We start from the raw sequence: 25,599 nt of genomic DNA on the forward strand, positions 1-25,599 counted from the left end.
CCCAAATTGACCATAATTTTATTACTGTCTGTCAAGGGCAGAATACAATGAACCTCCTATAGGTTAAAGAGAAATCAACAACCAAACCAGGTGGAGAATTTAACACTCTTTCTTTCAGCTTTTCTTTATTCCACTGAGTCCTACCAAGCTGAATTCAGTGAACTCAAATTTCCTGGAAGAATTCAGATTAAGTAACAACATGTAATAAGCAATAATCATAACGGGATTTTTCCTACCCAAATTTACATCTTTAATATGTTTTGTGAGGATACACTGTGTTTTACTCTTTCCTGCCATGACAAGTCTAGCCCGCTGTCTCTCCCCTGGCTTGTTCCAGCTCAGGGATTTAATTTATATTGTAAGTAAACGAAGTGTTGACGTTAGACGGCGTGCAGCTCAAAGACTGACACCCTCTAGACCCAGCTAGCCACATCCAATCTGAGGGTGCGCGATTCATTTCTCCTGGAAATGAGTGCTAGCCCTCAACACAGCCCTCTGAAGGCACAAAGGAAGACAAATACCTGACTGTTCTTGGGGCGGACACTGCCTCCGTGCTAACACACATTGTAGCTCTTGTCTTCAGTTAGTTTTTCTGACACACAATCTCTTCAAGTCTTCCCCATGTTGGGACTCAAACCGCATAATCCTCTATTCTGTGATCTAATTGAGTGGAAATCCTTTCCCTGGGTAATGGAGAGCTTTAGAGCACTAGAAAAAAAATGCAAATGCCTTTAATATTATGCAATATGCTGTTTTCCTGGGGTGAGCATTGAGACTTTAATGGGAAAATAATACTAACTCGGAAACTTAATCTTTTTCAATGTCTATTTTGCTCTTTCATATCGAGCCCATTCTCTTAGGTCACACACAAATGTTTTCTCCATGAATGTGGATCATGCAGACTATCTACTGTAAGGATTAAGTGAGTTCATGTGTGTAACGGACCCAGAACAGGATCCGGAACATGGTTAATAGTCAAATCTTGATGATGATGATGATGATGATGATATAAACTTCCCTGTGGAGGTTTGTCACTTTGCTTGTTTAGGCTGTGCACCCCGTGCCTTGAATTCTGTGTCAGAACCTCTAGTGATAATACTTAGGGCAGGAGGGTCTCCCTACATGAAAGCTGCAGAATACCATTTCATGTCACCGAGCATCCTGCCTCTCTTAGTCAGTTGTACCTTGCAGGTGCTTCCAGATTGGGACTTGACCAATGCATCAGCAGATTTTTGCTGAATGCTTATTATGTGGGAGGCACAGGCTTGCAAAATACTTTTGGGAATCTTCCTTGCTCTAAAGGAGTTGATCACATAGGTAGAAAGACAAAACAAAAGGTGAATTTAGAAGATACTAAAACACAACAGAATAAAAACTAGAGCAAGACTGAAGTGTGTTCAGGAGAGACAAATGAGTGACGCAGACACGGTACTTCTGAGGAGGGGATAACTTATGCCAAATGGAGTAGAGTCAACAGGTCTCAAGCAAGAAGTGGGTCTCAGAGTAATCCTCAGATGTGGAGGATTTCATTCAGCAAGCTAAAAGGTTAAATCCTGAAATACTAATTTATGTGCTTGCCAGACGTTCTGTTCCCTGTGGCCATTTTCCCCTCTTCCAGCCTCAGTGAAGCAAACACAAAGGCTCATAGAAAAGTCCATTCTAAGTGGGGACCTTTTAGGGTACATGGAGCCGAGTTTTACCTCCATCTCTAAATAAAACTGTATCAGGAAAAGGGAGAGGGGAGGGCTGACCAATAGCGGGGAAGAGAAGGAATGGGGTATGTACCAAAAGAAGGACCTGTCAGCTCCAGGACCAGGGAGCTGAACAGAGGCAGATTGGGCACTGGTTATGGTCTAAGGAGGACCTCAAAGAGCCTTTGGATAATGGCCTACTCTTTCCTCTCTTACTTATTGCTTGTGGATTACCCGCCCTCTTTAGGTGCTAAACTTCCATACGTCCATTTTCTACCTCACCTCTAACAGAGGTGAGAGGGCATAGACAATTTATGGAATGGAGGGGTGTCATGCAGGACCCTGGAGTCAAAGTAGGATCCAACAGAACCAATCAGGAATATCCCTTTGACTGAGGACATTAATGACCACCGTGTCCCTGATTATACACAGGAAAGGACAGTATAAAAACTAGCGTCTAATGTGTTTAGGAGAGGTAGATTTGAATAGTTGGTAAGTGTATAAACAGTGCCTCTGACAACGGGACTCTTAACTTTTATAAAGAGTTTGTCCCATGAGGCAGATACTATGTTCAACCACACATAAAGACTTGAGAATTGCCTACAGACACTTCTCTAACCATCTTAATCTCTTGTTTTAACCAAATCGTAAAGTACTCTTCTTTTAGGATTGTCTCGAAAGATCATTACCACATGGCTGTCCGGTATAAGTGAAGAAATACCATGTAGCGATGTAATTAACACAGGGTTTCAGGAGTGAAATGGTCGAGCTGGCTCGTACGGCAGATGGTTTAACAACTGCCAACATGCAGAGAGAGAAAAGCTGAGAAATCAGCTTGTCCTTTATTTACTTTTGGACCTGTACTCTCTTTGTCAGATTCCAGCCAGCTGAAAGATCCAGTGATCATCCGCCCATCCATCCGTCCGTCCATCCATCCATCCATCCATCCATTCAACACATATTTACTGAATGACTACTATGTACTAGGAATTCATCTACAAGCAAGGATTTTTGGCAGTGGGGAAAAATATAGAGAAAAAAATTCCTGGTATCATAGTGCTTATACTTTAGTACAGGCCGATAGAAGAGAAATAAAATAAATAGGTATAAAATAAAGCAGATAAGGGGAAAAAAAGAAAATGAGAAAGGGACGTGGAAAGGGACAGGGTCAGTCCCTTGAGGCTTAAATTTAAAAAGAACGGTCAGGGAAGACCTCTCTGGGAAGGTGACTTAAGAGTGAAGGCCTGAGGGAGCCCATCATGGAGTGAGCCATGGGGATAGTTGGAAGTGTTCCAATAGTAAATCATCAAGGACAAAGTCCCTGAGCTAGTTTATGGTACCTAAGGGCTATTGTGTGAGCAGAAAACTGGATTTTTCTGAATTTCAATGATTCTGATATGCTCATATCAGCAAATGACCCATGGCGAGCCTTTGGTCAAGGTACACTTCCATCCACTCTATGTTTAAAGCTATGTATTGCCAAAAGATGCTTAAGCTAAATATTGACTTAATTTTCCCATATACATACATTATGTTCCTGTCTGGAAATAGAGTACCAAGTCATTTCAGCAGGATTGGAAGTTTCTCCGATACTGGAAAAGGCTGTGCCACTCGGTGCCTAGGAAGTTGGGGACAGCAGACAGTGACTACAATTCATGATTGCCTATTGACAAATTAAAACAGAAATGGTGATGACCTGACCTCATTCTAATGCAAATCCGTAACAAGCAGAGGAGCAAGGAAACTCTTTCCAGTGTCATGCCCCTTTTCCTATGCCCCTTATTAGATTTACATAACTTTGCAATCTTTCACGGAGGTCAGCACTCAGCATGCTCTGGCTTTTAACTGGCATCATTAATCAATGTGATGTTAATCCAGGAGAAACAGCTATCACACAAGGGCAAGTGGTAGGAACCAACCTTGTTGTCTCATGGATGAAGGTGACATTTTTGATGGCAGGGTTTATTCATCCCTGTGCACTTCACCCCCTCAGCAGGTCTCATGAGGCCAGTAGCTCATTTTGACAAAGCTGTCTTCAACCTCTAATCTCGGCCACACTCCTGCTGCCACAGTGCTCTGATGGGTGGGCTCTCAAAGTGGACATTGGAAATCTTCAGATGTCAAGAAGCTTCATGTCATATTCCCCGGCAAGAGACGACCATCTTCATTGGAAGCCACATTCCTGGTGCTCTCAGGGAATTCCGTTTGAGTGCTTTCATTTTGTGGAGCTAATAACCGCAAACACATTTGTCTTTTCATAATTGTAGTTTATACGTTAGAGCAAAGTGGGGTAGAACTCAATCATCTGTACCGTGAGCCAGTTTGGGGGTCTACTAGCCCTCCCAGCTTGTAGTTCAATTATTGGTGAGTGATCTTACAATTTATTTGTCATGGTGCCTGGCATGTTTAGAAGAACATGTGTTATGTAAATTACACATCTGGCTTCTCCCAAATCCTTTTTCCACCTGTCTTCTTCTTCTTATTTTTACCAGAAGTAAAGCATTTCTGTGTGTGTGTGTGTGTGTGTGTGTGTGTGCGTGTGTGTCTGCGTGAAGGTAAATAGGTAGACAGAGTTCTGATTCAGAAGATAGGAGATGGACTTCTTCCCCACCCCCACCATACTACACGTTTCCGGTGGACGGGACGGTGGGGGAGGGCGGGCATTTGTCCACACCTCACTTAATCTCTGCCTCAATTTCCTCATCAGTAAGAAAAGGATACCTTTTTCCTAAAAAGGCTTTTGTGGGAATAAAATGAGCTGATACATGTAAATAACATCAAGGCTATACGTTTTATCACAGCTTTAATGTATTGATCATTAGGAGCTCAGATGGAACCCCCAGATGTTAACTTTGCAGCTTTGGGGAAATTATTTTAAAAACTACCTGTTACTCCAAAAATTATTGTTGTTTAATAATAAAATTATTTAAAAATTATTTTCTAACTCCCCTGTGGGGGGAGGGCAGGTTTTATGCAAATGTGCGGGCCATCATTTGACAAAAGCTCGGTCAACAGCAGCTATCAGGGTTTGCTTGGGACATGGGAAGTGTGCCAAAGGTCTGAACAAGGCAAAGCCCCAGAAACCCAACTTCGGGAGACCTCACCCTGTGCTGGAAGCCTGGGACCAGGGCAGTGGTGTGGCAGCCTTCTGTCCCCAGGGGCTCTGCTTCCCGCTTCAGGCTCTATGGCTGGTGTCTCCGCCCTTTCCTGGCTCGGGTGTGGACACGCTGGCCTCGGTCCCTCTCTGGGCCGGCTCTGGGGTGGAACAGGAGCACAGCTTCTTTGACAACCCCTCCCTCAGAAATGAGTTCCAAAGCCTAACCGCAGATTTCATTCATCTCAACAAAGGATTACTTCTATTCAGTTTGATTGACTGCTTAGGAATTACGAACAGTACAGTCGTATTCGCATTCAAGGGAGATCTGAGCAATAGCCATTTTGCTTGTTGGAGTTCAATGCCTGAAATGTTTTCCCTTCTCCCAGGTGCTGCACCTCGGGACTGTTGTCTGTGGTCAGGGCACTCAACACGAGAGACTTGTGCACAGTATACAAACTTAAAAAAAATTTTTTTTTTTCAGGGGCGCCTGGGTGGCTCAGTCGGTTGAGCTTCCGACTTGGGCCCAGGTCACATCTCACGGTCCGTGAGTTCAAGCCCCGCGTCAGGCTCTGGGCTGAGAGCTCGGAGCCTAGAGCCTGCTTTGGATTCTGGGTCTCCCTCTCTCCGCCCCTCCCTAACTCACGCTCACTCTCTCTCTCTGTCAGAAATAAACTTGAAAACAAATTTTTTTTCTTTAATGTGTATTTATTTATTTTTCAGACAGAGGGAGAGCAAGTGGGGGAGGGGCAAAGAGAGGGGGAGAGAGAGAACCCAAAGCAGGCTCTGTGCTGTCAGCTCAGAGCCTGGCTCTGGGCTTGATCCCACAGACCGGATCGTGAGATCATGACTTGAGCCGAAATCAAGTCGGACACTCAACTTAACTGAGCCACCCAGGTGCCCTACCAACATTTTTTTTTTTTTTTTAAAGCTAGAATGCTTCCTTTCTCCAATCTGCGGACATTTATTGGCTAATGCTTAAACTGCACGTGACAAGAACTTTTAAATTATAATTCAGTAGGAAGTCAATCATCAGAAGTGTATGAAAGTGTGCCTACTACTGTAAGTCAGACAAGGGCTAGATGACACGAAAAATAATTGTGTTGTTTGGTATATTTGAGCAAACATTTATTGAATGCCTACTCAATAACAGGTGCCATGCTTGGCATTGAGGAGACAAAGATGAGCAGGACATAGTTCCTATCTTCAAAAAGCCCACAAAGGGGTTGGGGGTGACGTAGGTGGGGCACAGCAAACCAACATTTTCAATACATAAATGTGCTGGAGGAAAACTCAGGGGGTCGTGGAAGCCAATAATGGAATCTCCGATCTACAAGTTCAGAGAAGGCTGCCCTGGGGCCCGCGTGGCATGTGAGGATGAAAGGAATCAGCCAGAAAAATGGACCGAAGGGTGGGCAAGAGAGGCAGGAGTCTGCCTTTGGGTGAAGGGCAAAGCAACAGCCCAAAGATACAAAACACGCCTGCAGATAAAGAGACAAGGAAGGTGTGTGGCAGGATATAGGGGAAGATGAGCCTGGAGAGAAAGATAGGCAGTGTAGACCCAGGGGGTCTGCGACATCTGCTATGGGATTTGGGGTTTACTCTCAGGTAGGTGGTGGTTGGTAGAGGCTGAGAGTAGCTCCCTGCACATGGGCCCATCCCTGGGAGATCCAGGGATATTTTTTGCGATAAAGCCCATCAGGCCACCAAGTGTAAAGGAATGTCAGAAAGGCCCACACCTAGGAAGGCTGCGTTGTCCTTAGCAGCTGATAAACATGGTGACTTCTGCTTCCAAGCATCGTTCGTGTTCAGTGCTTGCTACTAAACTTTCTTTTCCAAATGTTAACTCCACGTTTTTATAAGTACTGAGCTAGATTATTTTAACACAGTGCTTTCCAACTTTACAATTTTTCGTGTTAAAAATAATGAGAGCCCACACTAGGATGAAGCGACAAAGCTGTTCTCAAGTTAAGGGCAATTCCATCCTTCACTTGCCTTTTCCCCAAGGCTTTAAGTGCAAGAGGTGAGGAGAAAAGCCACGTCTTGGGTGCCAACCGTTTGAGACAGAGCCACGACTGATCGGAAACCTTTGTTTTCACTTTTATTCCCCAATCCTCTCATGTTTAGTAAACAAGCGTGCATTTTACTCCACAATTGCTTACTACGTACCCACCGTGGGCACACAGGGCGCTGGATGTGGGCTGCAGTGGGGAGCAAGATAAATGGAATTTCTGTTCTCAAGGAGCGAAATAACTGGCGGTGATGGTGGTTGGGGAGTGAGGTGGACTTGGAGAAATAAATAGAAATTACTGGAAAGCATGTCAAATGTGACGATGGGAACACTATATTTGGTAGCCCACAACAAAAGCACGGTCCTAGATTGGGCGGCAGAAAAGGCTTCCCTACAGGAATTGACATTTCAGCAGAGAGCTAGAGGATGTGTAGGAGTGAGCCAAACAAACAGAAGGAAGAAGAGTGTTCCAGGCAGAGGGACAGCTTGAGTGAGAGTTCCAAAGGCAAGTGGGAACATGGCACTTGCAAGAAGCCAAAGGAACTCCCTGTGGGGGAGGGGAGCACTTAGCCGTGAAGGGTTAAGAGCCCGAAGGAAACCGCGGCGGGTCAGGGAGGGCTTTGGCAGCCACGGGAAGCAGCTCTTCGCCTCCTCTGACCAAGGGAGGCTTTATTTATTTATTTATTTATTTTTTTAATTGTTTTTTTTTCAACGTTTATTTATTTTTGGGACAGAGAGAGACAGAGCATGAACGGGGGAGGGGCAGAGAGAGGGAGACACAGAATCGGAAACAGGCTCCAGGCTCCGAGCCATCAGCCCAGAGCCCGACGCGGGGCTCGAACTCACGGACCGCAAGATCGTGACCTGGCTGAAGTCGGACGCTTAACCGACTGCGCCACCCAGGCGCCCCACCAAGGGAGGCTTTAAAATCCCTTCCGTGCTTTACATTTGAGAACAGCGACTCTCAGAGAAGTTAAACAGCTTCCCGAGAATCAACTGGCTTTAGGCCGGCCAGGCCACTGTGTCTTCGAAGAAGACCAGAATCAGGCCTTGACGCAGGATTTCATTCTTTGGGGGATGAGCTGAGGAAACACCAGGAAGAGAGTGGACAAGGGCGAAAGAGGAGAGGCAGCTAATGAAAGGCGAGGTAGCGAGCAGGTATCGGCTGGGTAACTGGACTGTCACCCCAGGAGAAACTCAACACTTACCTTGGAGTTCCTGCACCTGAGGGAGAAGGGAGCTGCAGACCCCAGTTCCTGATGGTTTTGGGTTGAAGACCACCACAGAGGTGGGGGGGGGGGGGAGATATTCATTCTCAGGTGCTTCGGTCTGTCACGGGGAGATATTCAGAGAACTCCCTCCGGCAAAGGAACGCAGTGTAGTGATGCAGGCATTTGGAAGGCTGGTCTGTGTACACCGTGGTTCCGAGGCTGAGGGCATGGGGACCACAATGCCGCTGCACAGTTCCAGGGCCCCGGACATTGGTGTCCCAATCCTGAGTCCTTATGTCACGCCACACTTGTAGTCGCCTGAATGCCACCTGGCTGTCTGGTGAGAGATGTGCAGCTACGGAATACTCTGGCACTCTGTGCTGAGGCCTCAGCAACTCTCAGGCTCAAGGCCTATGTGTCCTGAATCCCAGGACAGACTTCTCGGTATTCCCCTCTTTACTCTGGTATCTCGAGGCGGAAGGAAAACAGGCCGTGGCGAAGGACCTGTTAATTGGAAAGTGTCGAGTTTGACTAAGGAAATGAAAGAAACTCAACAGAATGAGAATTTAATGAGAAATAGGGTATGGAATGACATCAAGCACTGAGCTTAAAAAAAAGTTGGACCAATTAGGGTAAAGTCATTTGGTTTGGGATTTGGGGGGCAAGCTGACTCAGAGCAGTTTTCCAGAAATGAATGAGTCATAAGTTGTGGGGAATCTGATATTTAGTGGCTTAGTTTGGGGGTTAAAAACGTTCATCGTCGTTTATCTTAATAATTTGTCGGGGCGCCTGGGTGGCGCAGTCGGTTAAGCGTCCGACTTCAGCCAGGTCACGATCTCGCGGTCCGGGAGTTCGAGCCCCGCGTCGGGCTCTGGGCTGATGGCTCAGAGCCTGGAGCCTGTTTCCGATTCTGTGTCTCCCTCTCTCTCTGCCCCTCCCCCGTTCATGCTCTGTCTCTCTCTGTCCCAAAAATAAATAAATGTTGAAAAAAAAAAATTAAAAAAAAAAAAATAATAAATAATTTGTCTTATAAGAGGCCATGGAACAGAAGAGCGAACAGGTTCTGGCCCAGCTTTTCCTTCCCAGCTTTCTGCCCTCATCACACATTTATTGTGGTAGGCACTGTGGATTTAAACGTCATCATTACGGTTCAGGTGCTCAGAGAGATCATAGACTAGAAGAGGACAGAGAAGGGCACGCTGCCTAACAAGTTATGGGACCTTGGGACAGTCCATCTGCCTTTCTGGGTCTCTTTCATTAAGAAGGGCCTGGATGGATGAGATCAGTGGTTCTCAACCCTGGCCCTCTAGTAGAAGCACTCGGAGAGCTTTAAAAGAATGCCAGTGCCCCGGATGGCTCCACACCCAGAGATTCATTCTGTCTACCTGCTCTGGGGTAGGGTCCCAGCACAGGTATTTCTCAAAAAGCTACCGAGGTGATTCTACTGTATCGTTGAGGTTAAGAATCGCTAGATGATAACTTTCAAGTTTTTGGTACCTGAGGAACGCTGGCTTTCCCTGAACAGTTTGCTCTCTGTTTATCTCAGCAGAAGGTAGAAGCTAGTAGCTGGAAATCGGGTTCCTTATTTGGGACTGGTATAAACATAGCATGAGAACCCTGGAGCTCTGGGTTAGGCGACCACACGTCGCCTGGACTCTGAGTGGAGAGTTTACCTCAATAGGATGCGTAGAAAACTCACTCCAGAAATAACAGGTGCCCGATTTTTTTTTTTTTTTTTTGTTCCTCAGAAGACACATTCTTAATGCCAACAACTAATTATCATACCAAGAAAACAAAAACTGTGAGGAAGAGCAGAGGCGGGTTCGCAGTGCCACCGAATTGTACAAATAATGACTCACTCTTGTTCGAGGCTGAGGCATCTTTGTGGCATTTCTCTGAGAAGTGCTCGGTGGTTGCTTCGCAAAGGAAAGAGGGCAATGTACTTTGCCGTGGGCCTGAAGCGAAAGGGAAATCTTCTCCAGTCTCCTGCATCCTCTGGTTGGACTCAAACCACGCCTCCCAGTGAACTTTCCATGGTCGGAATGGAGAGCAGTTGGCTTCCCTATCCCTGTTCTGGCTTGTTCTCTATACTAACAACCTCTCCTATTACGTAGAAGGCAATTAAAGGATGAGCTGAGAAGCTGGCATCTTTCCTTTAAAGTAAAAGCCAGAAGCTTATGTTTTACTGGTGACAGTCTCCTGAAAAAAACAAATTTCTTATTAGTAATGGCATAGGAGCCATTGGAACAATCTCAGCTCATGGTTAGCTTGGAGCCTGCCTCGTGCTCTTCCCAAGTCCTCTCTGACATATGGCAGACAAAGCCTCTCCCTAAGAGCACCAACACCACATAAGTACCTCACCTTGTCTTTTTTTTTTTAAATTTATATTCAATTTATTTAAACGAAGAAGAAGAAGGAGAAGAAGAAGAAGAAGAAGGAAGAAAACATTTCATTTCTCAACCTCTGCCTCTTTGCCATCACCAATCTGTTCTCGGTATCTATGAGCTTGTTTTTGTTTTTGAGATTCTACATACCAGAGAGATTATATGGCATTTGTCTTTCTCTGTTTGACCTATTTCATTTAGGATGAACCTAGAATTCTCTGCAGGAACTGATTCTTCAGGGCAAGTTGAGGAAATGACTTGGAGGCATGTATAAATTGCCTGTACTTTTCCTTGCCGGCTGCAAAGCCAGTATTGTTCCATCTAGTGGAATGTGTACAAAAAGCCACAGGAACCGCATCTATCTATTGATAAATTTCTTGTTTCATTTTCTGCAGAATGTTCAGTGGCCACTTGGAATCATGGGATTGGATAAATCGATTGATTCCAAAGGTGCCCTCAATTTCAAAGACAGAGGCCTGTATCTTCCCGATGAACACTTGGGTGGGTTAAAACTTACAGTGACGTACGTAACCCCTCAAAGCTAGTTTCATAATATACAGTAGGGGCAGGTAACAAGGGCATCGAAAATGGGAATAGAATTTTCTAATTTGTACAGTCTTCCACTTAAATTATTATTTTATCTGAAAAGCAACGCATGTTCTTGTAGAAAATACAGAAAATGCAGGAATAAGATTTTAGAAATCACTATATTCATACCCCCAATAACGAACATTATAGCTTGGTACATTTTCTTCTAGTCTTTTTTTCTTCATGTGGCTTTTTGGTAACATACATTTACGTATCTGTGAATGCTTACATGGCAACATATGTATATGTGTAACAATATAATATTTAGTAGGCAAGTAAACCTTTCTGGGATTTCAATGTCTTTATCTTCATGCTGGGGATAACCACAGCAGTTACTCAACTGCGAGTATTAAACAAGTTAATTCAAAGTACAGTTAGAACATGCTTGTTACGTATCAGCATTCTTTGAAGGCTAGGTATTATTTTACTACTATAATGTAATTGTGCATCCTGCTTTTTTCACGTAGCTTATAATGTGCACTTTCCCACATTTGTATAAACTTATCACAAAATGTCCTTCGCAATGGCTACATAATATCCTACTGACATCGAATTATTTCTAATTGAACAATATGATACTTCTCCATATTTCTTTCTATAAAGCTGGGTGGAAGATGTATTTTTCTTTCAGGCTAGATAGCCTAGCCAAAATACCATAAACTAACACTCAAATCTTTCTGAATGGGTTGCCAAATAGAATCCCTAGTTAAAATTGAAATTCAGGTAAACAAAACGAGCCATTTTTTAGCACGTATGTCCCCAAATTGCACGGAATGTACTTATACTGAAATATTATTTGTAGTTTCTCTGAAATTCAAATTTAACTGGGCTGTCTGTATTTCTGTTTGTTAAGTCTGGCCACCCTAGGCAGTGGATCTGTTTATCCTGCCTAATTGATGCTATTTTTTCAAACAAGAAAGTAGTTTTCATTCTTATGGGCAATCCACCATTTGGTAACAGCTCAGCAGAAAACCAATGGGAAGAAAAGAAAAAAGAAAAAAAAGGAAAGAAAAAAGAAAGACACGTGGTATCTACAGACTCAAAAAGATCAAAGTAATCAGTGTGCCTAACCAAAATTATTAAATGTGTAAAAAAAGGAAAGTATTTATGAGTAGCTATTAATTTTCTGTTTTGAAAGTACTGCAGGGAAATTCACTCTGGTTTTGCAGATGATCATTAATACTGCTTGTGATTTATGGGGTTGTTCTAGGCTGTTGGCTTCTCAGATAGAAGATGGTCATGTGGCAGCTCACACCTGCTCATACTTTTGGGAAACTCAGCTGAAGATTTAGCCAAAGGCCAAACCATCTGTTGCCAGTTTCTTGAAGAATAGAAACTCTCCCCCTAGACCCCACCTGCAGGGACCTTTCTCAGCCATTCGTAGACCAGTGGGGTTCTGAGAGAGGTTTCCCAAAGGCTTTACACAAGAAAGAAGGCATCATGGGGCGCCTGGGTGGCTCAGTCAGTAAAGGGTCCCACTTCGGCTTAGGTCATGATCTCACAGTCTGTGGGTCCAAGCCCCGCATCGGGCTCTGTGCTGAGAGCTCAGAGCCCGGAGCCTGCTTCGGATTCTGTGTCTCCCTCTTTTTCTGCCCCAACCCCCTGCTTATGCTCTGTCTCTCTCTTGCTCTCTCAAAAATAAATAAACTTAAAAAAAAAAAAAAAAAGAATGAAGACATCACAAGACCTCTGAGGTCTGGAAGAATCAAAGGGTCCTCTATGAGCCATTTGCTGCTTACTCAGCGATGCTCCAGCATTTGCATATTAGAGGGGCTTCTTAGAGCTGCAAATGGTTGGAAAGGGGGGCTCAGAGCCTTGGCTTGAAGCTGCCCTTTCAGAGCAAAGTACAATGTCTTTCCTTAGACGGGATGTTTCTTTGGGACGGCTGAAGGAACAGGTGAGAAAAGGGGTGGCGGTGGCAGCTTGTGGGTGCCCCCCCCCAACGCTCCATGTCGTGGCTGCTGGCATCATTAGCAGTTGGCACGGGGTTTGAAGGATGAAAAAAAAAGGAAAGGCTAGTGCTCTTAAATATGATTTAGAAGATTGAAACAGTACTGGGGAGAAAGATTTCTAACCAGATCGCGCAAAGCACATGCCGTCACTGTAATTTCTCTCATTTTGTTTTCATCCAGAGACATCCATCTGCAAGTCTGACCATGTCTCATCCGAAGACCCCTCCCTGGCATCCCACTGCCGGTGAGATCAAAGCTGGGCATGAGTGTGGGTGTGATACAGGTGGCCCCCGCCAGCTGGTGACCTCTGGCAGGGTCTCCTCCCCTCGTACCTGACACCTGCTTGCCTCACGTCCAACCCGCCAGTAACACTGAGTTTTGTAGGACAAAATACTATTTCATGCATCCGTTTGGCCTACTGTTTTCTTTGCCCAAAGAAATCGCGGTGCCACCCATCTCTCCACCTGCCCTTGTCCTAAGGGCTGCCTGGTGACCTCCTACTTGTCCTTTAATCAGCCCAGATGTCAGTTTCCACAACACCTTCCTTCTCTTTACAACTCCTGACACCCTAGGGTTAAAAGCTCTCTCCTTTATGCATCCTTCTCACACTTTGTTGTATCAGATTTTTTGCTCATTTTGTTTATGCATGTTCCTTCCGCTCATAAGCTTGTTGAGGGCAAGGACCATCTTTTTATTCGTCTCTCTTTCCCCAGTGACTAGGCAAAGCCCAATACATCATAGCAAATCAGTATTTGTGGGATGAATGAATCCTATTCTAGATTTTAGGGTTAGCACTTATTTAATATTCAGTAAATGTGAATTTATTCTATTAAAGTAAATTATTTAAGGCACTCATGAATGGATAAGGAAAATGTGTGTATACATGTGCACACACACACACACACACAATGGAAAATTGCCCAACTATGCAACCTTGGCATTTGCAACAATATAGGTGGACCTAGAAGGTATATTGCTAAGTGAAATAAGTCAGGCAAAACAAGACAAAGACCATATGATCTCACTCCTATGTGGAATTCAAGGACAAATTTGACAAAACGAAGAAAAAAAAAATGACAGAAAAGCAAAACAGGCTCTTAAATACAGAGAACAAACAGGTGGTTGCCAGAGGGGAGGTAGGTGTGGGAATGGATGAGATAGATGAAAGATATTAAGAGTACACTTATCTAGGGGCACCTGGGCGGCTCAGTTGGTTAGGCATCCAACTTTGGCTTGGGTCATGATCTCATGGTTCGTAGGTTCGAGCCCGGTGTCGGGCTCTATGCTGACAGCTCAGAGCGCCTGCTTGGGATTCCGAGTCTCCCTCTCTCTCTGCCCCTCCCCTGCCCACGCTCTGTCTCTTTCTCTCTCAAAAATAAACATTAAAAAAATTTTTTTTAAAAGTACACTTATTTTGATGTAAATAAATAAACAAACAAATAAATAAATAAATGTAAATCATTTGACAAATTTTATTTATTTTTTTTTATTTTATTATTAAAAAAAAAATTTTTTTTTCAACGTTTATTTATTTTTGGGACAGAGAGAGACAGAGCATAAACGGGGGAGGGGCAGAGAGAGAGGGAGACACAGAATCGGAAACAGGCTCCAGGCTCTGAGCCATCAGCCCAGAGCCTGACGCGGGGCTCGAACTCACGGACCGCGAGATCGTGACCTGGCTGAAGTCGGACGCTTAACCGACTGCGCCACCCAGGCGCCCCTGACAAATTTTAAAAACCTGTCTTCTCAGCTGTGCCATAGGGCAAACTTTGTCAATAGTGATGCTCTTTCTAGGTCCAGGGTTTGAGATCCAAAACATAGCTGTGCACATTTTAGCTCCTGGCTCGGCCTTTGACCCTGTGATTTATGGATGATTGTATCTTTTGAATTTCCAATATAGCCTACTGCAAACTTCTCCGACAGCTCAGTCAGGTAAAGAAAGCAAACGCGTGAAGTCTGATTTAAACCTTCTTGGTCTGTTAGGGCTGCTGGTTAGATTAGAAGAGAGGTTACAGGACAGGGGGTGTTAGTTTTTCGCAGACAATGGTAAGACCACACAGTGGTGAAACAGAACCAAGAAAATCCTAGGTCAGAGAAATCACAGTGGTCACATTATGGAGACTAACTGCCCTCATACTCTCCATCAACACAAGACTTTGTGTACCTGCTAATTCTCTGATTCAAGTCTCAGTTTGGTGTGAGGTGTTAGTCATTTTCTGTCCTTCTTGAACTCACACATAAATAAATCCTTCCTTGGAAACGGAAAAGTGGATTGCTCGTCAGTACCCCTCCAAGACTTCACTGAACCGAGAGTGATTCATTCTGGGTGGCAGCAAAATCTCTTTGACTAATATCTCATTGAAGTCATGCAAATGACTAATGGAAAGTTCTCCGGAGAAAGTTCTCTGGAGAAAGTCAGTTGGTTGCTTGTAACTTTCTCGAGTCTGTGTGAGGAATCCTCGAGACCTGCTCTCGAGGGGTCCTGTTTTTCATTCTGATGAGAACTTGTTAATTCAAAAAATGGCCTAAAAATGGCCTAAAAAGTTTATGTTGGCTCTAAAAGTTTGTGTTTGCTCTTCTCTCAATTTTAAGCAGGAGGGCTTATGGTTTTAAGCAGATTTTATAGCTTGAGTGTATCCTAAAATTAAACAATAGCATCTAAATCTGTGCCTATGTTATTAGAGCTGGATGGAGTAGATGGAATTTGCAATACTTACAACTTGGCTCCTGGATTGGGGACAGGGATTCTTAGCTGTTATTGGTATTTTCTTACTCCCTTCCCCCATTATGCATTATCCCAGTTCTTTTTTTTTTTTAATTTTTTAAGGTTTATTTATTATTTTTGAGAGAGAGAGAGAGAGAGAGGGCGGGAGGGAGGGAGAGCACTAGTGGGGGAGGGGCAGAGAAAGAGGGAGACATAGAATCTGAAGCAGGCTCCAGGCTCCAAGCTGTCAGCACAAAGCCCGATGCAGGGCTCGAACCAACGAACCATGAGATCATGACCTGAGCCAAAGTTGGATGCTCAACCGACTGAGCCACCCACGCGCCCCAAATTATGCCCAGTTCTGTGCCTTGCCTTATTAACGCCCTCACTGGCACCCTTTGGAAATAGCACTTATTATGATGAGCCTTGTATTTCCTTAAATGACTCACAACATACATTTTCTTCTTTCTCTAAGGACCCTATATAAGTCCACCAAAAAACAAAACAAAACAAAACAAAACAAAACAAAACAAAACAAAACAAAATAATGGTTCCAGGTCATCTAAAAGCAGCCCATCTGTGTATGCATGTGTATGTGCACACACATGCACACACACGCACACATTTAAATCTATGAGTTTATACAGATACCTCTGTTTCTGATCTAACACCACAAAATTCATTCTACCTAGTCTTCCCCTTTCTTAATTTGTAATTCCTTTTTCTGACAGAGATAAACCTTGCTTTCACTGTCCATAATAGACTTTCTGTTCAGTCCTCACACATGCATAAAATAATTTCAGAATTGCTAACTCATACCCATGAAAGACACAGTTTCCTTGAGTATAATATTTTGTGTACATTTTTTGTGTATATAGACAAAATGCTATTTCCCAAAGTTACTCAGGATAATTCTGTTCTTTTCCACCCCCTTCGGTGTGGTTTAATTATTCATTAGCAACACAGAAAGTTTCGTTCATTACTGCTTGTATTCCATTTTGCACCCCCAACCCCCCATCACCAAGCTTAAAGTGTTAATTATAGAGGGGTTTCAGTTACCATGGCTTCGCTTTTCGTGGTTTCAGACCATGGTCAACCATGGCTAGGAAGCCATGACCCTCCGTCTGCCATATTGGCAGAAGGTCAATAGTAGCCTAATGCTACATCACAGTGCCTGTGTCATTCACCCCGCTTTGTCTCCTCAAGCAGACATTTTACCATCTCACATCATCACAAGAAGAAGGGTGAGTACAGTATGATAAGATATTTTGAGAAAGAGAGACAGAGACCACATTCGCATAAGTTTTATTATAGTATATTATTATTACTGTCCTATTTTATTAGTTGTTGTTAATCTCTTACTGTGCTTAATTTATAAATTACACTCTATCATAGGTATGTATGTATAGGAAAAACATAGCATATATACTACTAATATATAGTATTAGTGTTATCTGTGGTTACAGTCATCCACTGGGGTCTTGGAACATATATTCCATGCATAAGGAGGGGCGATTGGAGTAGGATTGATGCTATACTCAGGGTGAACTTGACTGATGGGTAAACTCTAGATTTATTGAAGAAGGTGATTGACTTGTATCTACTTTTCCTCTCTATTCGTAATTTACCTGGATTCTGGAGAGAAGCTGCACGGTGACAACCTGAAACCCACAGCCACATCATAGTTGCTTTTTAATCTTTTCTCTTTACCATTTCCCCCACCCTATTCTTGGTCTCATTTTTACACAAGTTTCTAATTAAGAGAAAAACTGGTTCAAGGACTCCTCCCTAATACTTCTAATTTGGGAAGAAATCAGAATGAAGTCAAAAGGCTAAATAAAAGGTAGGAAGTGGGTGGGTGGAAAAACAGCAGCCGGGGGCAAAAATACTTTATAAAATAGATAATACAGATTTCAATAGAATTAAGGGTCAGTGATATTCCTATTAATTCAGCGCTAATACAATGACAAAGGGGCACGCCCTTGTAGTCTCTGACCTGGTTCGTTTGCTGCCTGATCAGTGCCAGGAAACACATAAAGTCAAAGTGCCATTGAGATTACCGGGCTTTTAGGGGCACCTGGGTGGCTCAGTCGGTTAAGCCTCCGACTTCGGCTCAGGTCATGATCTCACGGTTTGTGAGTTCGAACCCCGTGTCGGGCTCTGTGCTGAAAGCCCAGAGCCTGGAACTTGCTTCAGATTCTGTGTCTCCCTCTCTCTCTGCCCCTTCCCTACCCACACTCTATATCTCAACAATAAATAAATGTTTAAAAAAAAATTAAAGAAGAAAACGGGAACCAGAAAAAAAAAAAAAAAGATTACCAGGCTTTTGTCTAAGTGAATCTCTGGGGTTGGCAGGGCCTTATCCCCTATAAAGTTTAGTTACATATCCTATTTCTTCTCATTCCTTAGTGCATATATATATATATTTATTTATGTATTAATGTATTTATTTAATCATCTATCCACAGACACAGGCCTGAGTTCTTGTTCTGGGTGAAGGACTTTGCAGGAGATGTGTGACAGCTCCAGTGACCGAGTGTCCTTCTGCCCAGTTCCACAATCTGTTTTGTGACCACCCTCAACAGTCAGTGCATCAACACCACAAAATTTGGGAGCTACGCCAATAGAAGCCATGCAATCATGCTGAGAACTAACCTTACAAAGAACAAGACTCAGTCGCCCGAGAAAGGGAGTGGTTTTGAACATCTCATGCCAGACCCTCTCCCCCTATTCAGACTTCAGAGAGAGAACTACCTACCTACAGGCCTTGCCTTAGTGCTTTTCCCTGAAGCAGTTCAAACAGCCCAGCCTGGACATGTATTTGAATCAGCGTAAACAGAGTTCTGCAATTAATGGGGCAAAACAGCCTTGTGTCAGTCCTGGGAAACGATGGGCTGGAACAGCAAGGGTGATTCATCAGGCAGGTCACAACAAGGCCAATGCAAATTCTAAAATGTTTGTTTCACTCGAACTATGCTATGCACTGGCATAGTAAACACAACTACAAAACGGTTACGTCAAATGCTGCAAACAACAATATAAACTTCAAAGTTGCCCGAGGTGGAAGTAAAAGAAAGATTAGCATAAACGTCAGAGCCAAGGATTTTAGGTAACGTTGAAAAGTAGGATTGAGTTTCAAACTTTATAACGCAGGTATTGAAAATGTCAGTTCGTTGGTAACATGTTTCACTGAAAGAAAGATGCCTGCCATACTGAATGTTGTATGTGCTTTATGTATTTATGAGCTGGGTTATGGTCTTTGTGGGAAGATAAGGCAGTTTGCATGGATGACACCTCTCTCTCTCTCTCTCTCTCTCTCTCTCTCTCTCCTTTCTTCTTCATCATAACGCACTGGGCAAAATAACTTTATTTTGTTTTACCTGGGATTCTGATTAAAGTTAACACAACTAATTGTGCAGGAACTGGACAGGGAATCCTTTTTATCAAAAAATAATACCGAACCTTCTTTGTTTTCGTTGGCGGTCTTACTTCTCTCTATCTGTTTGACAATTAAAGCTAGGATTTGGAAGAAAATTCCCAGGAGAAATGTTATTTGTTATTTCTCTGGGGCTTGCATTAAAAAAATGTTATTGCAGTCCTTTATTTCGGGATTTTATTGTGGGGAATCCATATCTATCCAGTGCTTCTAAGGATTAGGAGGAAAGGTGTTTCCAAATGTCCTGATCTTATCTGTGCATCATCTGAATTATGCAAGGGCCCCACATTTATACATTCAGGCTGGCTCTTCATTGGAGAATAGCTCGCATAAGGTTGTTGGTATTTCCTGCCCCTGTTAGGCCAAAATTACTGTAATAACAGCCTTTCTGGCTGGATTCAGGTACTTTGCTTCAAGCCCAGACCAGAATCAGGAAATGAAGAGGCATGTGTGAAAAGGAAAACTACTGGCTTGGAGGTTTGGGGGTGGGAAAGGGGAATTTCTCAATTTTTTCATGGCATCAAAATGGTCAGCATGGCTAAGTCATTAGGAGAGAAAGAAAGAACCGCTTTTAGTGGAAATTACCGCCGGTCAGATGCTCCACTGTAACTTCCGATACTGTGTAAATGGCCTGGGTAGAGCTGAGAGGCAGGAACCTTCCTCAGGCTAGGAGTTAGAACACCTAGTTTCTTTGAACGTATGTTGAGGGCTCATACAACTTGGCAAAGGTCTTCTCCAGGAAAAAGAATACAAATTAGAAATAAAAAATTAAGTGTGATGGTGAATATCCATTTATAATGAGCAAAGAAATGCTAAGGATTACAAATGTTTAAAAAGCTGGCCAATGTCATTTATCTTACAAAGTCTGTAAAGGCAGCACAATATTTTTATTAGCCTGGCACACTTCTGTAATACTTTTTCCCAATTTTTTGGCTGCATACCCTTCAAAAGATAACAATTTTGGAATATTTTCTATAGAGGATGGGATGGTGAGTCTTAATATGCAAAAACTTGCTTCTCTTCCACTACTCAGACCCACCTACTTTCGGTGCCAGGTGCTATAGGACAACCTGTAACCCTAAAATCTTTGTGTGGAAGCCAGCAGAGTTGGCATGGGGTGTGTGTGTGTGTGTGTGTGTGTGTGTGTGCAGAGGGTTGGAGAGTGCATGCCCAAGCCAGTCCTACACTGGGAAGGCTTGCAATAGCTATTATACACATGACCCATTTCGGATCCCATACATGGATCTTACAAAACATTAACTATAGATATTCCCGACTCAACTTTTCCTTAGCTGGATCCTAAAAATGATCAAGGCCACCCAACATGAAGAGAAATGCAATGGAGGGGAAATTGGAGTAGAAAGAGATAGCAATATTTACCAATTGTGCTTTAATCACCACTTGTGATTAAAATGTCTCACTCTTACAAGTTTTATAGCCACTATAACCGTGCGAACAAATTGGTGGGCCTCTTTCCCGTCCGGGATATTGGAAGAAGCCCAGGCAAGAGGAGAGTCCTGACGTTTATCTTCATTAGTTTTGCAGTAAATCTCCCTGTGGTCCTATGTGAATGTGAGCAAACGATTTAACTCTGTGACCTCAGTGTCTACATTTGTCTATTTCACTGGATCCCGGTGAGGACCAAATAAGATAAGTGCATATAATAGCTTCAAAAGAACAGACTCACCATTTTTGTAGGTCACTCAGTACGAGCTTCATGCTTGGGGAATATAGTTTACTGTCAAATGGATGAGTGGTTTGAAAATTTCAGTATCTGGAACAGTAACTCCTATTCTGAAGGTGCACTTTAACTCTTTCCGAGTAATTATCCACTCTCAGCACCCCGGAAGCAGCAGTGGAAACTAAAAATCTGGCAGAGCTGGTGAAGAGAGGATCTGAAGATTTTGAAATTTGTTTCAAGTCTTATTAGGGAGCCTGTCGATTGGTTGGTGCTGGTCTTTTAGATGCATCTTGGGCGTATGGTGGTGTGTGTGTGTGTGTGTGTGTACAGGAAAGCTTCCAGAGTCTGAGGGGTTTCCCTCAGAGAGAGAGAGAGAGAGAATTTCGTTCTAGCAGGACTGAGTGAATTCAAAATGGGGCCTTACTGCTGGCGGATAAGGTAGGGAGGAAGGCGAATGATGAAAAGTTGGCTCACGCACACGCGCGCGCACACACACACACACACACTTTTATTTTCCTGTTTGGTCCACACAATGAAGTTGATCCTATCTCTTACCCTTACCCTTTCTCCGAACACATCTACTTGGTGCTTTATAAATAAATCACTGTCCGTCATCAGCCATACACCTTGTATCTTTGGCCACTTTTCAGGATATGTACTTCACCTTCCGGACCTAGCTGAAACTTTGCTTTCCCCTCAAGGCATTGATTCTTGTGCATCCCTCTCGCACGGGGCAGTTTCTTTCATGGGCCCCGGGGCCTGAAAATGCAGTAGCATCTTCTTGATCCTTGTTGCGAGTTCCAGATCATTTCTCCCTAATCTCAAGACTTTGTTCTTCTTTCCTCCAACCCTTCTCTTTGGTTGTCAGCCTCCTACTTTGTCTATCCGACTAGAGTGTAGGCTGCATATCAGTAGATGGTGTCCCTTATCCCCAGTACCTGAGGTGTGCCAGGCACTTAAGAGGCTTTCAATCAGTCTTTGTTGAAGGAAAGAAGAGAACCAAAGAATAAAAGAAAGCGAGGAAGCATCTCTCTGTGATATACCTCCACTCAGATTTGCAGCCTTCTTGGATCAGACACGTTAATTATCCGAACACAGATCGTGCCCGCTCTCATCTCCGTGTCTGTGTTTCTGTGTTCTGTGTTCTGCATAATATAATACGTCAGACCCTGTCCCTCAGTTTTCTTGTAATTTTCTCTTTTAAGGCAGCTCGTATCTGATGCCCTTGATGGAGCTTGTACTGGCTGTTGAAGTCAAGCCAACTCTTCCTTTCAGCTCTTATTACACTCGGAGCTAAATACTTCTATACAGTACTTGCCATAGGTTTTGAAAATAACCGTACTTTGAATGCGAGAGGAGAGGTGGTTTTGTTTTTTCGATGAGATGAACGCAAATCTCCCTTTAGGGCAGACCCCATTCCTTATTCTTCTTTTATAGCCCTCCCCGTGCCTAACCTTGTGCTGGATACACGGCTTAGTAAAGACACATTCGTCATATGGCAATTGAAAGCAAAATGTTGAATTTATTTTTTACTTTTAATTTTTAGGTAGACTATGTATGTAAACATGTACACACATGAAAGGAGTTGGCATAAAAAGAATACTAGAAGTATCTTCACTGTTGTAGAAAAGTTGCAGAAGCTCAGTGAATTCTGACCCAGTCTATGTAACATTTGGGGATAAAGGGCTTCCTATATGTGACGCATGTGATGCAGTCCTGGTCCTGAGCACCAGAGGCCCTGCCCTCCCTTGAGCATGTTCTCATAGTTATGGCAGCCTGCAGTGACCTACTTCGCAGCAGGCTGGGCCACGGTCAAGCTCTGGCCATCTTAGGGCAGCGCAAGGAGGGAGAGTCACTTTCTGTTTCGTACGCTGAACGACATTGAATGAAATTCCAGTATTTGAGGGCTGGGCACATAGGAGTTAGGAGGATAGAGACTGAAGAGCAATTAGAGTTCTGGTTAAAGGACCGAAGAAAGAATCCAGAGTATCTGGGCCATCCCATCCTACAAGGACTGTGATTTCTCTGAAATGATTGGTCATAAGTAACACCCATGAGACCTTCCAGGTATGAAGAATTGGCCATTGATAATGTTCCCTTTCGCTTGATTTTTAGGCCAGAGAGAAGGGGAAAACTGAGAGTTCAATTCTGCTGTCCTCCAGAAGTTTTTTGGCGAAGGATTATCTATCAAAACTGTTCTAGCCTCTTATTTCCTACATAATCCCAAGCAAACGCTGTGAGAAGAAAGGAGTAGTGCCATTGCCGAGTTGACATGGGAGAATGCAGAATTTCACTCCCAGATCTATTTACCCATTACACACCTGTATTCTGTGCGACGTACTCTTTTATTCTTGTGAAAAACATTTCACATTCACATGTTCCAATAAAACTGAAATAAGCCACGTTCAAATGCCAGATATGTAACAAAGCCGTTATGCGCAGGGATTGTCTCTAAAACTCTCTTTAGAATATACATTTTTAACATTTTAAAGGCGACCTGCAGAAAGCTGGCATACCGGTTGGAAGGAAATTTGTACGATAGATTTTCTCGAATCAATTTTTTTTTTCCTCACCACTGCTTTTAGCCTTGTCTACAATATATTCTCAAAGGCAATGGTCTCTGAGCTCCTGCCAACATCCCCGCATTAATCTGCTGTAACAAAGTACCACAAACTGGGAGGCTTCAACAAGAGAGATTGGTTGTCTCACAGTTCTGGAGGCCGGAAGTCGGAGATCAAGGTGTTGGTAGAGTTGCATCCTCTGAGGGCCGTGAGGGAGAATCTGTCCCATCCTTTTCTCGAGCTTCTAGTGCTTTGCTGATACATCACCTGATCTCTTTTTCACTTGACATTTTCCCAAAGTTTGTATCTGCCTTTATGTCCAAATTTCCCCATTTTATAAAGCCACAAGTCATATTGGATTAGCGCCCACTCGAAGGACCTCATCTTAACTTGTTTAAGTCTACAAAGACCTTGTTTCCAAATGAGGCACATTCTGAGGTACTGGGGACTAGGACTTCAATACATCTTTTATTTGGGGGGGGGGGAACAAAATTCAGCCTTTAAAAATCTTTGTTTATTCCTAATTAATAATTGCATTGAAAGGCAGGCAATGGCTCTCACAGCTGTGGGTCGTGGTGTGTGTAATCCTTGAGATATGCCTAGGTATTTTAGTAAGATTGATGATGTCGGTTTTCTAAAAAGAAAAAGGTTGAGACGACTACAAGCGTGGCCCCCAAGTTCAAATGGCTGCTGCAGGAGAGAGTATTGTTGGAGTAGAAGCTCAAGTACACCTGGGATTCTTTGGCTAATACCTGTGAGAGCAAACGTCCCTTGCTCTGTGTGGTTTCCTCCCATTCTATTACCCAGTAGGGGTGAAAAGCAAAGGAAGAGCAAAATTAAGGGAGGAAAAAGAATTCTAAGAAATCTTTGCTTGATATACTTGACATCTTGAGAGCTTTTCAAACTTTTACCACCAGGTGATTGTTGATCATAAATATGCAGAGCGTTTACCAGTAACAACACGCACAGCATACAAAGGACTCTTTGTTTGGCTTCTTTGGAATCTGCCCTTGATTAGTTGCTCATCACTTATCCCTGCCTCGGGCATAGTGGATGATCATCCTCCCTCCAGATGACTCAACTAATAACAAGCAGCATGCTGGGCACTGTCGGGTGACTCACAGATGGAGGTGAAGACCAATCCAGAATGCTGTTCCTCACGTGCATACTGGATAACCCAGCACCGGCGATTCAGGTGCCAGGCAGACCCCGGAGGTTCACTGGAAAATTCTGCCCACTTTGTGGTGTGCTTGGAAACTCCTGGAATAAAATGGTAAGGGGAGAAAAAAATCACCATAAATCTGCTCCCCACGGGTAACTTATTTAGAGTGAAAGAGCGAGTAACTGTTAGCACCGTTTGTGGTAGACATAACGACACTCAGAAATAGAGGGACTGACGTCTCTTGGTGATGGCTGGGTAAACACAGCAACATCCCTTTACGCTTGGGTATCTATTCTCTCTTTTTTTAAATCACTGGGATGTGGTGAGCAGCCCTTTTATCTTGTTTTACTTTATTTAATTAATAAATTAAGAGCGGCCAGATCTTACAATCTACGTATTTTAAAACTAGCCTATTACTATTCTAAAATCGTCTCTGTTTGTGTCCTAGGTATGACTACACATTTGATTGGAGGGGTCAATAAAGATGTACATAAGATAGGGCATTCCTACTCCATAAGCTATCTTTTTTCCTTTCCTTTCCTTTCCTTTCCTCTCCTTTCCTCTCCTCTCCTCTCCTTTCCTCTCCTCTCCTCTCCTCTCCTCTCCTCTTCTCTTCTCTTCTCTTCTCTTCTCTTCTCTTCTCTTCTCTTCTCTGTTTTCTTTTCTTTTCTTTTCTTCTCTTTTCTTTTTTTCAGTTCTAAAGCAGAGGAGTTAATCATAGAGTGTCTAGAGTCAGACTGCCTGGTTTATTAGAATTTTAGCTTTAGCCCGACTTTGGGCGAGTTGTTTCATCTTTCTGTGCCTTATCTCTCTGTCTCTGTCTCTCTCTCTCCAAACCTACTGCCTTCAGACCAGGTGTGTACCGAAGGAGGCGGTCTTCCTCCAGTCCTGCCGGGGACCCTTGGGTGGCTTTCACAGACCCCATTCTACTCCTTCCCTCTCCATTATGAAAAGCAGCCTTCTCTGTTTATGGAACACAACTTGCCCCCTGTCTAGGTCTCTCTACTTCACAGATAACTGCTTCCACTATGAACACTTTCTTCACCACCACTCTTTGTTTTCTCACCTCTCCGATCTCTTCTGCAGCTGAGCCCTACACTCCCTCTGCAGTCCCTGGTCCGAAT

The 25,599-nt window shown here is 43.5% G+C and overlaps 3 long non-coding RNA genes across 3 annotated transcripts; 1 reads left to right on the forward strand and 2 right to left on the reverse strand.

The window, feature by feature from the left end:
• On the reverse strand, nt 1–1,546 carry LOC123609822. Its single transcript, XR_006717975.1, has 2 exons — nt 1,123–1,546; nt 1–708 (listed from the first exon to the last, which is right to left on the reverse strand). It is a non-coding gene; the product is annotated as an uncharacterized LOC123609822 (long non-coding RNA).
• A 3,255-nt stretch (nt 1,547–4,801) lies between these two features.
• On the reverse strand, nt 4,802–10,196 carry LOC123609823. Its single transcript, XR_006717976.1, has 3 exons — nt 9,867–10,196; nt 8,005–8,511; nt 4,802–4,946 (listed from the first exon to the last, which is right to left on the reverse strand). It is a non-coding gene; the product is annotated as an uncharacterized LOC123609823 (long non-coding RNA).
• A 6,604-nt stretch (nt 10,197–16,800) lies between these two features.
• Nucleotides 16,801–23,154, forward strand: LOC123609043. The gene is made up of 3 exons (XR_006717582.1): nt 16,801–16,879; nt 18,104–18,744; nt 22,868–23,154. It is a non-coding gene; the product is annotated as an uncharacterized LOC123609043 (long non-coding RNA).
• The last annotated feature ends 2,445 nt before the right edge of the window (nt 23,155–25,599 follow it).

This window comes from Leopardus geoffroyi, chromosome B2 (genome assembly GCF_018350155.1).
Source record: "Leopardus geoffroyi isolate Oge1 chromosome B2, O.geoffroyi_Oge1_pat1.0, whole genome shotgun sequence".
In the NCBI taxonomy this organism is placed as follows: Eukaryota; Metazoa; Chordata; class Mammalia; order Carnivora; family Felidae; genus Leopardus; species Leopardus geoffroyi.